Source organism: Podarcis filfolensis (genome assembly GCF_964270895.1).
Source record: "Podarcis filfolensis genome assembly, chromosome: 8".
Taxonomy (NCBI): Eukaryota; Metazoa; Chordata; class Lepidosauria; order Squamata; family Lacertidae; genus Podarcis; species Podarcis filfolensis.
In genome coordinates this window covers 65,669,531-65,682,125 of record NC_139611.1, presented here as the reverse complement: position 1 = coordinate 65,682,125, position 12,595 = coordinate 65,669,531, and the positions used below count along the sequence as shown (strand labels likewise).

The 12,595-nt window shown below is 47.2% G+C and overlaps 1 protein-coding gene across 2 annotated transcripts in view; it reads right to left on the bottom strand.

Annotated features, from left to right (window-relative positions):
- The window catches only part of WASF2 (WASP family member 2), a 47,292-nt gene extending 46,562 nt beyond the window's left edge, over positions 1-730 (bottom strand). Inside the window, exon 1 of one of the 2 annotated variants that reach the window (XM_083627498.1) lies at positions 564-730. The gene's annotated coding sequence lies outside the window, so the exon portion shown is untranslated. Of the gene's footprint in view, positions 1-348; positions 467-563 lie in introns of those variants that run through there. The other variant, XM_083627500.1, reaches the window with a different exon arrangement.
- Positions 731-12,595: the final 11,865 nt, after the last annotated feature.

Below are 12,595 nucleotides of genomic sequence, written 5' to 3'. Positions count from 1 at the left end.
ACCCCCTAACTCGCCCTTCTTTCTTGTGGCTGAAGGGATGTATAAAAACCACTTCGATCAGTAGAAGTTACACCAGTGGCTCGTAGTGAAGGGGGAAACAACTTCTCCTACGAAAAGATGGGTCTGCCTAGGAAGGGCGTTGACGAAGAAGGTAGAGGGGACGAGACACACACCCAAGGGAGGAGGTAGCCATCCCAGCCCGCTTCCTGCACCAGGTGCTGAGGACCCTGCGGCCCTCTATGAAGTTGAACTACAACTCCCATCAGCCCCAGCAAGCGCAGCCGAGGCTAAGGGATGCTGGGAGTTGTAGACCGGCAGCACCTGGAGGGCCGCGGATCCCCCACCCACCTTTGCCCAACACCTTCCTGTTCAGAAAGCCCGAAGGCCCCGCTCGCGCCACGACCCTCCGCCGCTCCTCGGTCTCTCCCGTGTCAGCCTCTTCCCACACAGCGAAGGCAAAAAAACTGCCCCATCCCATAATAACCGCTCCTGCCCATGCCCTCCAGCGGACACCCGGAAAAGGGCAGCGCCTCGCCCTCCCGCCGCCACGAAGCGAGGCTTACCCGCCCACGGCCGCCTTCTCCGCGCCTCCCTCCGAACTCCTCAGCACCGAAGCGGCCTGTCCCGGCCGGCCGCCATTCCACAGCTTTTCCTCTCCCCCGCCCCGCCCCGCCCCAGCCTGCGCTGACTGAAGGTGGCCCCGCCTGCTCCGCCGCCGGTCCGCGCCCCCATTGGCCGGCCGGTGTCTTCCCGCCCCAGCGCCATTGGCCGGACAATGCTGTCAGTCACTTGATAACCTTCCACGATTTGCGTACCCACCCAGATTTCTTAAATAACCACACCCAAACCGAGCCTCCTCTTTGATTTTTTTTATAAGGGAACAACGCGGGGCGTACCATAATGCCGAGGTGGGTAGGGGAAGCGTTAAAGTGGTAGGTCGGGGAGGTGAAGCACGTTTAGGAGCGATTGTCAATAGATTGAGAAGGGAAAGTTACAGCTTGTTATCGGTTGCTGTTTTGCTTTTAAATAGAAGTTATTTCTTTGTTGATAAATTCGCGTCAGTTTTCAGCAGGGAACTGACCTCCTCGTGGTTTCGCCCGGCCTCTCGTTCGTTCGCCCGGGCGGGGCCGACCTGTGCTCTGCTCTTCGGGCTTAAAAGGAGGGCGCCCCCTGGCGCGTTAGCGGTATTACTGCAAGAAGGGGAAAGGGGCGGGGTTGCTTTTTGAGACTCCGGAGACGGAAGGGAGCGGCGAGAGCCGGGGTGGCGCTCGCTCGGGACTTCTCTTTCAGTGGAACCTGCGGTCAATCCAGTCCTTCTGAGGGAGGATCTTACCTGCATATGACCCACGTACTTTCAGACGTCTCTGCCGGCGGCCTCTCCATTCATGAAGCACAAAATAGGGTGGCCAGGTGCAAAAAGAGGCAAGGCTCCTGGAACTTTAAAAGTTATGTAGAATGCCAAAGAGCTGTTTGAGGTGCAGGAGCCCAACCCTGGTTTGCATCTGGCTACTCTAAACACTAACCTTATTATTTTTTTCTTTTAAATAAACCCTGCTTCCTTTTGCTATTTCTTTCTCCACCCCCCTCTCCCCACCCAGTTGTGGTCTGTCTCTTTCTGATGGCTCCTTGTGCTGAATTATCTTCAGACGTTGATTGATTGATTTCGTTTCCAAGCATAAAAATCAGTCGGCTACCTCTGTAAGGACTCCATCGTCTAGCGTGGCAGAGCCTGCACTGTGGAACTCCCTGCCTTTGGAGATCAAGCAGGAGGCGCCTTCCCTGTACTCTCTTCGGCGCCTGTTAAAGACATTCCTGTTTGGGCAAGCCTGCCCAGATGCTTAGAAAGTCGAGTTAATTTCAATCTTTTTTTTCTTTTTTTAGTATTTTGTATCTTTTAAAATAGCGCTGTGCATTTTTTCTTGATTTTTACTGTTTTATCTTTTTGTAAACCTCTGAGGTCTCTACAATCAAGCGGTGTTTAACTTCTACTAAATATATAGATCAATATAGATAAATAATAAAATCTATACAGAATTAAAACACACAAGAAACAATTCCATCAAAACATTAAAACACACATATTTAAAATACTAGTGGCTACTGCCCAGGCATCAACTCCACGTACCCCATTCTTCTTTCCCCACACTTGACCAGCCCCTCCTCCTCCCCTTTACAGCTCACCTATCCCCTAAAGCTCAACCCAAGCCCCTCCTGTCCCAAGACCCACAACCCTTTAAAGGAGGGGCGAGACACTTCACACAGCTTGCTAAAACTGCATGAAGGGCCTCTCTGCCCCCACCCTGGCCCCCATGATAAGCCTCTGTTGGTGGCCATGTGAACTGCAGAGCATTGCAACACTGTGTTTTAATGTATACACTGTATAGGAAGATACAATAAAACAAGTCAATTAAAAAGCATAACAACTAAATAGTTAAAAAACAATTACCATACTTTTCCATGTATAAGACTATTTTTTTTACTCTAAAATTATGTTCAAAATCTGGGCTCGTCTTATACACGAATAGTGCAGAGTGGGGAGTCCCCAAATCAGAGTCTCCCAAAATAGGGGGCGTCTTATAGATGGAAAAATACGGTAAAACGGATGAAAAAGTTCCAGGCTCACCAGGTCTCTTTATCCTGATTAAATAAATCATTAAAACCCATCCTTTCTCATTTACATTTCTTTCTTAATCTACTCAACTTTTTTATTTTCTATTGGTTGGATGATTATTGCATTGTTTTAACCGTGTTTGTGTGCGCATGCTACATTTAAGCCAGAGTGGGAAAGCCTTTTCTGCCAGGGGGCCACATTCTCTTCTGTGCAATTTTCTGTGGGCCACATATCAGTGGTGGCCAGGGCCAGAAGCAAAGCAGGTGCAGCAATGAATGCGAGTTTTGCCTTTGTCTAGTAGGCTAGCTTCCATACACACCCACACCCCACTCTCCGTTCCCCATCCCAGCAAGCAAGAGGCATTATCAGAATTCAAGGACACATTGCAGCCAGCCCAAAACACTCAAGGAAGATGCAAAGCAGGAACTGAGGGGGGTGCAGACTTGGAAGAGCCTTGAGGTCTAGTTAAAGAGACTTGGAGGATTACATTTGGTCTCCCAAGCCTGAGATTCCCCTTGGATTCTTCCAAATGTTATTAACTGGAGAAATGGCACGTATGCCTCACCAGTGCCTCATGATACAGGTGACATCATTATTGTTGCACACCACCGCAGTCTTTGAACGGTGTGAGATTCCAGGCACTTACCCAGGATTTGTGTTTCCTTCTGGAATGAGGCACAGTGGAGACTATGGTGTCTTTATGATATACGGCTTATTTACTATTGAGGGGTTCACAGCACCCCAAAAGGGTCTTTCTTCCCCCATTACTGCATCCTTTTATTCAAATAGACTCTCCAATTTGCTGCTTTTCTTCTAACTCACATCACTCTGATGTCAATTCTGGCTTTGTCCTTCTAGCCATCCACAAGTTTGCTGTCTCACACAGAGCCCTTTTCCTTTGTTGCCTTAATGGCCCATCGCCCAGGCGATCACATCACCAGGAATCTAGCCTGACTTACAATTTCACACTTTCTGGATCCAGGGGTTAGAAGGGTCTCGACACGCAGCCTCCCCCCCTCTCCCCTGCACAAACTCATACCGTTATTATATCACTTGCTTTGATATGTCTCATCTGTATATGTTAAAACTTGCAAGTATGGCTAAAACCCATAAAGTTGTACAGCTGGCAACCATTTTGTGTGCGTCCAATTGGCATGTGATCGCCAGCATGCAGGTCCCTTTGGAACCAGAAGTGGGCATAATGTGGGTGGGGCATAACAGGGTGGGGTGCGCTTATGCAAGTTCTTCCATTGGGGGGGGCAGGAAGGGAACCCCAACAAGAAATGGTCCTCGCCTGTATCTGTCAAACATAATTAGAGGGGCCAATTGGGTCTGAATTTTCAAAGGGTTTTGAATTTCTTACAGTAAACAACGAAGTGGCAGTAGAGGTCAGGAAGGAAAAAGGAGTGCTAGTTCTGCAGGCCATAGAGGTGACAATGCCTAGGAATAAAGGTGTGTGTGTGCGCGCACACACACACACATCCCTGCATATTTTCAAACAAACCTTCAGCTTCATGAAGACCAGAAGCTTGCTGACTTTTCTAAAAAAACAGAGCATCTTGGAAACACATGAGCAGGTGTCACACACAATCCCAAATTCACAAAAGCATGGGGAACAAACAGCCCTCACGTAATCAGGGCTGCCCTCTCCCCCAGCACACAGTTGTTTTCCTCAGCAAATAAGTTTGCTCAAGTCTGCAGCTGAGAGGAGTTTTTATGCTGCATTTAGTATGTCAGCCTCACCAAGAATCTGATCTGAGATTAGGAGACGTGGGTCGCTAAAGAGCTGGAACACAGGTGTTTTCAAGAGACAAACTGCAGGTGTAGATGCTTGAATCAACTTTGGGAAAGATTAAAAAGCCACATGTAATACTCTGCACCTTAGCAATCTCGAAGGTTTCCAATCACCTGCTACTCACACAATTGACCCCCTCTCTACAAATATGCACACTTTGATGACATCATTTCTATTTTTGTACATTCTGATTTGGGCACCAATTGCCGCTAATTTCAACATAAAAGACTTAGATGCCTGAATGATTTTTAGCAAGTCTTCCCTTTCCAAAGTTGCCTCTCTACTCCCAAGGGTGCCACCAGGGCACGACTTGGGGACAAGGAACCCAGGCTTCCGAATGGATGGGGGGCCCCCAAACACAGCAGCTTCATCACTATACTTTGAAGCCCGTGGAGTAATACACGTTGCAGTTGAAAGAGGCAGGACCACTAAGGGTCACTAACATGTGCCCACAGAGGCTCTCCCTAGAGCCCACGGGATCCCCTCCCCTGTCACATCCACACACACACCACAAACAGTAGCCTTGAAAGAAATATTCTACTGTAGCTAAAGATGAGGGAAGAAATTCAACTGGCCCTCATTTAAAGGTGAAGCTGGCTAATTTGCACTTTCCAAAACAATGCAAGAACCGAAACACAGTGATTTTCAAAACTTATGGTAAGCATCTCTGACTTTTGCAAAGCAGTTCTTCAGGCAAACGACCTTGGTGAAAATGAAAGTATGCATAAAAATGCAAACACTGAAAATGGCACACACAAATGCTTTATATTAGGGGCAATTGCTTGCAAAAATGTGTGCCGTAGTCAAAACTGCATTTTAAAAAATGTGTTTATTAGGAGAAAGGCATACTAAGATGCTGATGAATTTTCATGAGAGTATTTTTTAAAAAAGGAAAAAAAGCAAAGTATTTCAGAAGCGAATTTAAGATGGGAAAAGTCAGAAACTTGAGAGAATCAGAATGGGCAGATCTGCCCACCCCTAGTAGCCAATAGTCGATGTTGCTGCTTCTTCTCTTTCTTCTTTAGTGATCACTCGTAGCAGAGTAAGATTGTCTTCCATAAACACGGTTTTAACAATGAGTCCGTAAGTGACTGTGGAGGCCAATTCTGGATCCACACGTCCTTCCACTGTGGGGACATTGGTTTCCAGGCGGGAGTTGATCATGGTGTGGATTTGCCAAGAATGCCTTCCTCTTAGCACGTTTCTCCCTTGCATCCTGAGTTTGAGTGTCTTCAAAGCCCATGACACCTTTGGTAAAGGCTGTTCTCCAACCGGAGTGCTCGCAGGCCAGTGTTTCCCAGTTTAAGATTTGCCTTGAGACAGTCTTTACACCTCTTGTTGACCACCAGCATTACGCTTTCCATTTTTAAGTTCGGAATAGAGTAGTTGCTTTGGAAGACGATCATCAGGCATCCACACAACATGACCAATCCAACGAAGTTGAGGTTGAAGAATTATTGCTTCAACACTGGTGATCTTTGCTTCTTCCAGTACACTGATATTAGTTCGCCTGTCTTCCCAAGTGATGTGTAAATTTTTTTGGAGACACCATTGATGGAATCTTTCGAGGAGTTGGAGATGGCGTTTATAAGTGGTCCATGTTTCACAAGCATACAGTAAGGTTGGTAGTACAATAGCTTTGTAAACAAACATTTTGATTTCCCTGTGAATGTCCCGGTCCTCAAACACTCTGCACTTCAATTAGGAGAAAGCCACACTCGCAGAACTCAGGCGATGCTGGATTTCGTCAACTCAATGTGCTTGATTGCAGGCAGGATGGAGAGGGGTGTGTGGAGAAACTAGTCTTCCCTACAAAGGTAACATTTGCATTCCTTCCTCCACCCACATTTCCCTATCTACCCACCACCACTGGCAAGTGCCCTGAAAGGCTGCCTGAGAGAATGTGGCCCTTGGGCTGAAAAAGGTTGCCCCCCCCAGCCTCAACCATCAGCCCTCCACCCACAGCCACTGACCACGCTCATTCCATGTATGGCTCTTTCACAGTTGCCCTGCTCTCTTTAGGGTTCATTTACACTAATTTTGCTTTGCAGGTTTGCAAACCTTGATACTTCCCCCAAGCCTGTTAATTCCTCCCTCTTATGCATGGATTACCATTATTTATTAAATTGCTTTTGTCACAGCAGCTCAAAGCAAACTTAAAATATTCTAAGCAAAAGCAAACACACAAAGGCATACATTTAAACCAGCATTTAAAAAAAAATCTAAAAGACAATTCCATATATATATATAAACATCCCACTCATGTGAAGGCCATAGGTAGGTAAAAGTCAAAGGCCGGATGAAAAAGGCAGCTAAAGATACGTAACAATGGTGGCAGGCAAGCCTTACTAGGGAATCATTCCACAAGCAGGGAGTCAACACTTCAAATGTGATACTACCTGTGATACTACCTCTTATTTACCTGAAGGGGGTGAGAGGCTGGGTAGACGCCATGCATTTAAAGCACATGGCTAGAAGTGTGTGGCCTAAACCACAGTGCCTAAGGCTTGCCGATCCAAAGGTCGGCGGTTCAAATCCCCGTGATGGGGTGAGCTCCCGTTGCTCGGTCCCAGCTCCTGCCCACTTAGCAGTTCGAAAGCACGTCAAAGTGCAAGTAGATAAATAGGTACTGCTCCGGCAGGAAGGTAAACAGCGTTTCCGTGTGCTGCTTTGGTTCGCCAGCAGCGGCTTGGTCATGCTGGCCACATGACCGGAAAAACTGTCTGCGGGCAAGCACCAGCTCCCTCAGCCTATAGAGCGAGATGAGGGCGCATCCCCAGAGTCATCCGCGACTGGACCTAACAATCAGGGGTACCTTTACCTTTAGGAGTGTGTACGTGTGCGTATCTGGAGCACTGTAGGAGCATGGTTTTGTCAATAAAGAATTAACTCTCAGACGTGCACCTTCCTTGGCTGCAGGTGCCTGGGATAGGCTGGGCTCCTCCACTCCTGGGCCTGCAGTTTACTTTTTAGAGCAGCGCTGGAAAACCTGTGCCTCTCTCGATGTTGAGAGACATAAGAAGAGCCAGCGGGATCAGGCCAATGCGCCATCTAGTTCTCTCAGTGCCCCAGTGCCCCATTCTGTTCTCTCAGTGGCCAACCAGATGCAAGCGGGAGCCAAGCACAAGACCTCCTCTTTCCCTGCCTGTGGTTTCCAGCAACTGGTATTCACAAGCATTACTGCCTCCGACTGGGCAGGCAGGGCACTGCCATCATGGCTAGTAGCCATCAATAGGCTTATCCTCCATGAATTTGTCTAATCCTCTTTGAAAGCCATGCAATTTGGTGGGCATTACTGCATCCTGCAGGAGCGACTTCCATCGCTTAATTATGTGTGAAGAGGTCCTTTTTTTATCTGCCCCGAATCTTCCAACATTCAGCTTAACTGAATGTCCACTAGTTATCGTGCTATGGGAGAAGAAGAATACAAATCTCTATGCACTTTCTCCAGGCCATGTCAAGCTTTATACACCTCTCTCGTGTCCTCTCCTACTCACCTTTTCTCTAAACTAAAAAGGCAAAACGTCATTGGACTCCACCTCCCACCAGCCCCAGCCACTAAGGTCAGGGATTTCTGAATTTGGGGGTGGTAGTGGTCTGGCCACCACAAACCTATAACACGATAATGTGGACACCATTAAGTTGTCTGTTCCTCCACAGGGATGTGACAGTGTGGCATTCTAAAAGACTCAATAACCAAATACTTAGGGAGAAGCGGAGTAACTGGATATGGGTTTCCATTTTTGGCAGAAAACCAGCATTTTGCACCCCATCTTGCTCCACCTTTATAATCCTTTTGGGACGATATAATACCTCTTGGGTATTATGCCAACAGCAATTGTTTTGTTAAAGCGCATTCTCACCCCACCCCCCGCTTCCCCCGTTAATTTCACAGCAGAAGTAGTGGTGGAGAAACTAAAGTCATGGAAAGGTCACCAAATAACGATTTAGCTTTTGCTGCTTCAACACACACAACAGCGTTTATGTAGCGACTCCGATCTTTGCCTCCCCTGATCCTTAGCAGAGCCATACATCTAAATAAATCAGCAGGACAGCAAGCTTAGATTGGTTTATATTGGTAGATTACCCATCAGCTAAAAGATGCAATCATATCCACTTACCCGGAGGAAAGTCCCATTGAACTCTATGGGATTTGCCTCCAAATAAACGTGCATAGGATCGCATTGCACAGTGATAATTGGGATGGGCACATTTTAATTGGGCTCTGAATTAAATGAACACCTGTAGGGCAATTTTGATCTAGGTACCCATGTACACTATAAAATACACATTCCTGTAATGATTTCTTTAATTTACTGCACATTTAATTAAAAAGGTTTTTAGCCTGTCTTTCAGCAAAAGGACCTTACTACAACCAGGAATGTATCATAAACAATTAAAGATGGCCTTTCTACCTAATAATGAATATCAAGTTTTGTTTATTTAGTGCTGGGGCGGAGAACCTGTGCCTCTCCAAATGTTGCTAGATAGCTCCCGTCATACCTGACCATTGACCATGTTGACTGGGGTTGATTGGAGTTGGAGTCTTAACTCCTGGGTCCTGAATTACTGGTTAGATTCAGCCTTCTTCACCCTGGTCCCCTCCAGACATCCTGGATGACAATTCCCATCATGCTGACTGGGCCAGATGGTAGCTGTAGTCCAAAACATCTGGAGGGTACTGTCATGGAGTGGCTGGATGCAAAGGGAGGCACCAGCTGTGAAACCCCCAAGGGAAGAAGGCTCTGAGCCAGGGAATTGGTGATGGGGTGATGATGAATGGTCAGAGGGAGAAGAGGGAGCAGACTGGGAAGAGGAAGTGTCAGAAGCTGAAAAGGTAACAGGGTTTAGTGAGCAGGAAGACTCTGTGGCAGACAGCAGCCCAGAACCAGAGGCAGAAGCGGAGGCTGGAGAGGAGGGGGGCCAAGAGGCAGAGATGAGGCAGGCTGCTGAAGAAGCCAGTGGGTTTCCTCCTCCTCCTGCAACTAGCTCCCCTCCTCCTTGGTATCCCAGAACCAGAAGAGGTATGAAGAGGGCGGAGCAATGACAGACGAGCCAATGAAGTCTCAGTTTTCCTGGGGTAAGCACCTGGGGGAAGAGGAGACTTAGGGAACTGTGGGGAGGCAGGGACCCTTAGTCCCTACAACTGCCTCATTGGAGCAAGATCTACTGAGAAGAGTTGCTGTGCTCACTAGGCCTGGCCTCCTGAACTGTTTTGTTTCTTTGAATAAAGAGTTAACTTCACTGACACCGTGTGAGTTATTGCTGACCTGCTCCCAGCAGGCACCAAGTTGAGAAAGTCTTGGTTAGATGGTCAGGACTGTCGAGACAGTTCAAATCCCCACTCTGCTATAAAGCTCATGTGGCAACCTTGGACCAGGCACTCTCAACTCAACCTAAACCTACCTCAGGTGTGGGGAACCTTTAGCTCTCCAGTTGTTGCTGAACTAAACTCCCAGCAGCCCCACCAAACACAGCCAATAGTGAGGCACGATGGGAATCATAGTTCAGCAATGTCTGGACGGACAAATGTCCCCCACACCTGCCCTACCACCGAGGGCTGGTTGAGGATACAGTGGGTGGGAACCCTGTAAACTGCCCTGCTCTACTTCTAGGGAAGGTGGGCTAGAAAACAACAAGAACAGCAATCCTTGGTATATTAAATATTAAGTTATCCCCTACTTTTTTCAAAGAGGAAGCTCAATTTGAGGGCACGGCAAGATGCAAAGCTACGGAGTTGAACTGATATGTCAGCTGAAAATAAACACCAACCAACTTGATGGTACCATCAGCCAACAGCCCCAAATAATATGGCATTAATGCTTCTGATGGTCACGGAAGAGGGCGGCTTGCCTCACCACTGCAGAAAGGCTCTGTGTTGTTTTAATTCTGTAATGCTTAGCTTGGGAAGGAGGAGGAGAAGCCCCCCCCCCGCTCTGTTCTCCCCCCTGCTCCTTGCCTTTCAGCCTGCACTACCCTGCTGCGTTTCCCTTTCCGACAGGGACCCACGCCAACGCTGATGGAGGGCAGTTCTAGGAACGCCGCTGCTGCCATGATCCTGCTGACATTTGCTAATCAGCTTTAACCTTAGATCTACACATGCACTGTCTGGCTTGCTGTCTTGTCTCCATGGAGACACACAGCAACCTTTGCTCACAAGCTAATGGTACCTCTGAAAGCACACACACAAAAAAAAACACCACCGAAAAACAAAACCCGCTCTCTCCTTCCTTCCCATTAGAGCCAGGTGGATAAGGGGCACTTTGCCCAATAGAAGGAGCGGGGGACAAGAACCACTTCTGGCTGCATGCGCAGTATACTTTTAAAGCACAGTCCCTTCCAGTAAAAAAGAATCCTGTAGTTTCAAGGCATTGCAAATTGTAGCGCTGTGGAGGTAAACTACAGTTCCCATGATTCTTTGTTTTTCTTTTGGGCTTTAAATGAACTCTGTGTGTGGTCTAATTCTTTCCATACCTTTATTCTTCTGGAAAAGGGTGTCACTGTTGGCACGTTTGTTTTATCTTAAAGGAACAGAATTGCACAGGGAAGCAGCTAGGCGTTCGTAAACTACATCACGCTGGTTCAAAATCTCCTACTCATTTGGACTCAGTTCACTCTATTAAAAAAAAAAAAATCAACGCTTTTGCTAGCTTATAAAGCCAGGTGAGCCATAGAAATGGGAGCCTTTTCTTGAATTGGTAGCTGAAAGCTCAAGCCATAAAATGAGGCTGCTGGTTCAGGCCAGTGGCCCATCTAGTCCGCATCCTGTTCTCACAGGGGAAGTAAGCCCCCTTCTCACCGTCCATGGGAGAAATTTAGCAGTCTGCTAGATGAGAGGCAGAGTTCTCTTTCCTCTGCTAGCCCCTAGCAGGCTTGTCATCTTCGCAGTCAGGTAACCTTGGTGGGTTTTATAAAGCTGCCCTAAGCCACAGACCCCTGTTATGCAAACACAGCAGTTGACAAGGATTCTGTGCCTTCTCTCCTCCCAAAAAGACTCACCCTCCACAAGTTTACATGGAAGTATATTCCACTGAGTGCCTAGGACTGCAGGGCCAGACCATTACATTTTGCTGGATGAGGAGGAGATACACAGGACCTAAGGCTATGCATGTTATTTTGGCACCTCTCCCTAACAGTAAAAATGAAACAAAACACCGTAATGATGCATTAGATAAATAACGATCTGTTGCCCTTTCATGATACCCCAAATCACCTGACTGGCGCAACCCCCTCCCTCTGCCTAAGGGTAGGATGAGCTCTAAGATGTTTTTGTTCACATCCACACCTTAAAGCACATGGTTTCCTCCAAAGAATCCTGGGAACTGTAGTTTGCCCTTCACAGAGCGACCAGAATGCTTAGCAAGCAAGAGTTCCCAGGATTCTTTGGGTGAAGTAATGTGCTTTAAATAGATGGTGTGCATGCTGAGACTTTTGTTCATATTTACACTGTATATTTAAAGCACATTTAAACCACCTGCTGCCCCCCCCCAAACAATCCTGGGAACTGCAGTTTACTCTTCAGTTCCAGCACTTAAACTACAGTTCCTAGGATTCTAGGGTAGAGGGGAATGTAGTTTGCTTTAAATGTATGCTGTGTACGCAGCCTAAGGAGCCTGAGCCAAAATAAAATTTGAGGAACTCCAAGCAAATATGCTGTTGGGAAGGGAAAGAATCCAAATCTTATTCAGAATGGTTCTGGTCTTATCAAGTAGAAATGTTTTCTTATCATAACTTCCAGGGGGGTGGTAAAAGAGGAGATAAAGGAGTAGGAGGTAAAGAATTTCAATCCCAGGGAGGGTTAAAAGCACCTCCCTTTCCCAGAAGTGCCTTGCTTTCCCTTGTCTTCCCTCTCAAAATTAATACGGGGAAAGATGCCCATTACCTGCTACCAGATAATGACTATGATTAGGTGGATCTCTGCCACCAGCCAAGATCTGAAGGATTTGCTCAGGGCTCCAGCAGAGGCTGCCACTGCAAAAACAAGAGCCATAAAAGTGTAAATAAAAGACTTTGGAAGACAGCTCTGGCCGCCTGGAAAGGGCACAAGCTGAAAGAGCTTTGATTATCTTCTGCAGCAGGGCTCTGCGTTTGAGCATCTGGGTTGAAAGAAAGACACAGACACAAGCCAACCTTGCTTTTTATCCCAAATCTGAATGAGAACCATTTTGTGGGGTGGGTAGTAATAATAG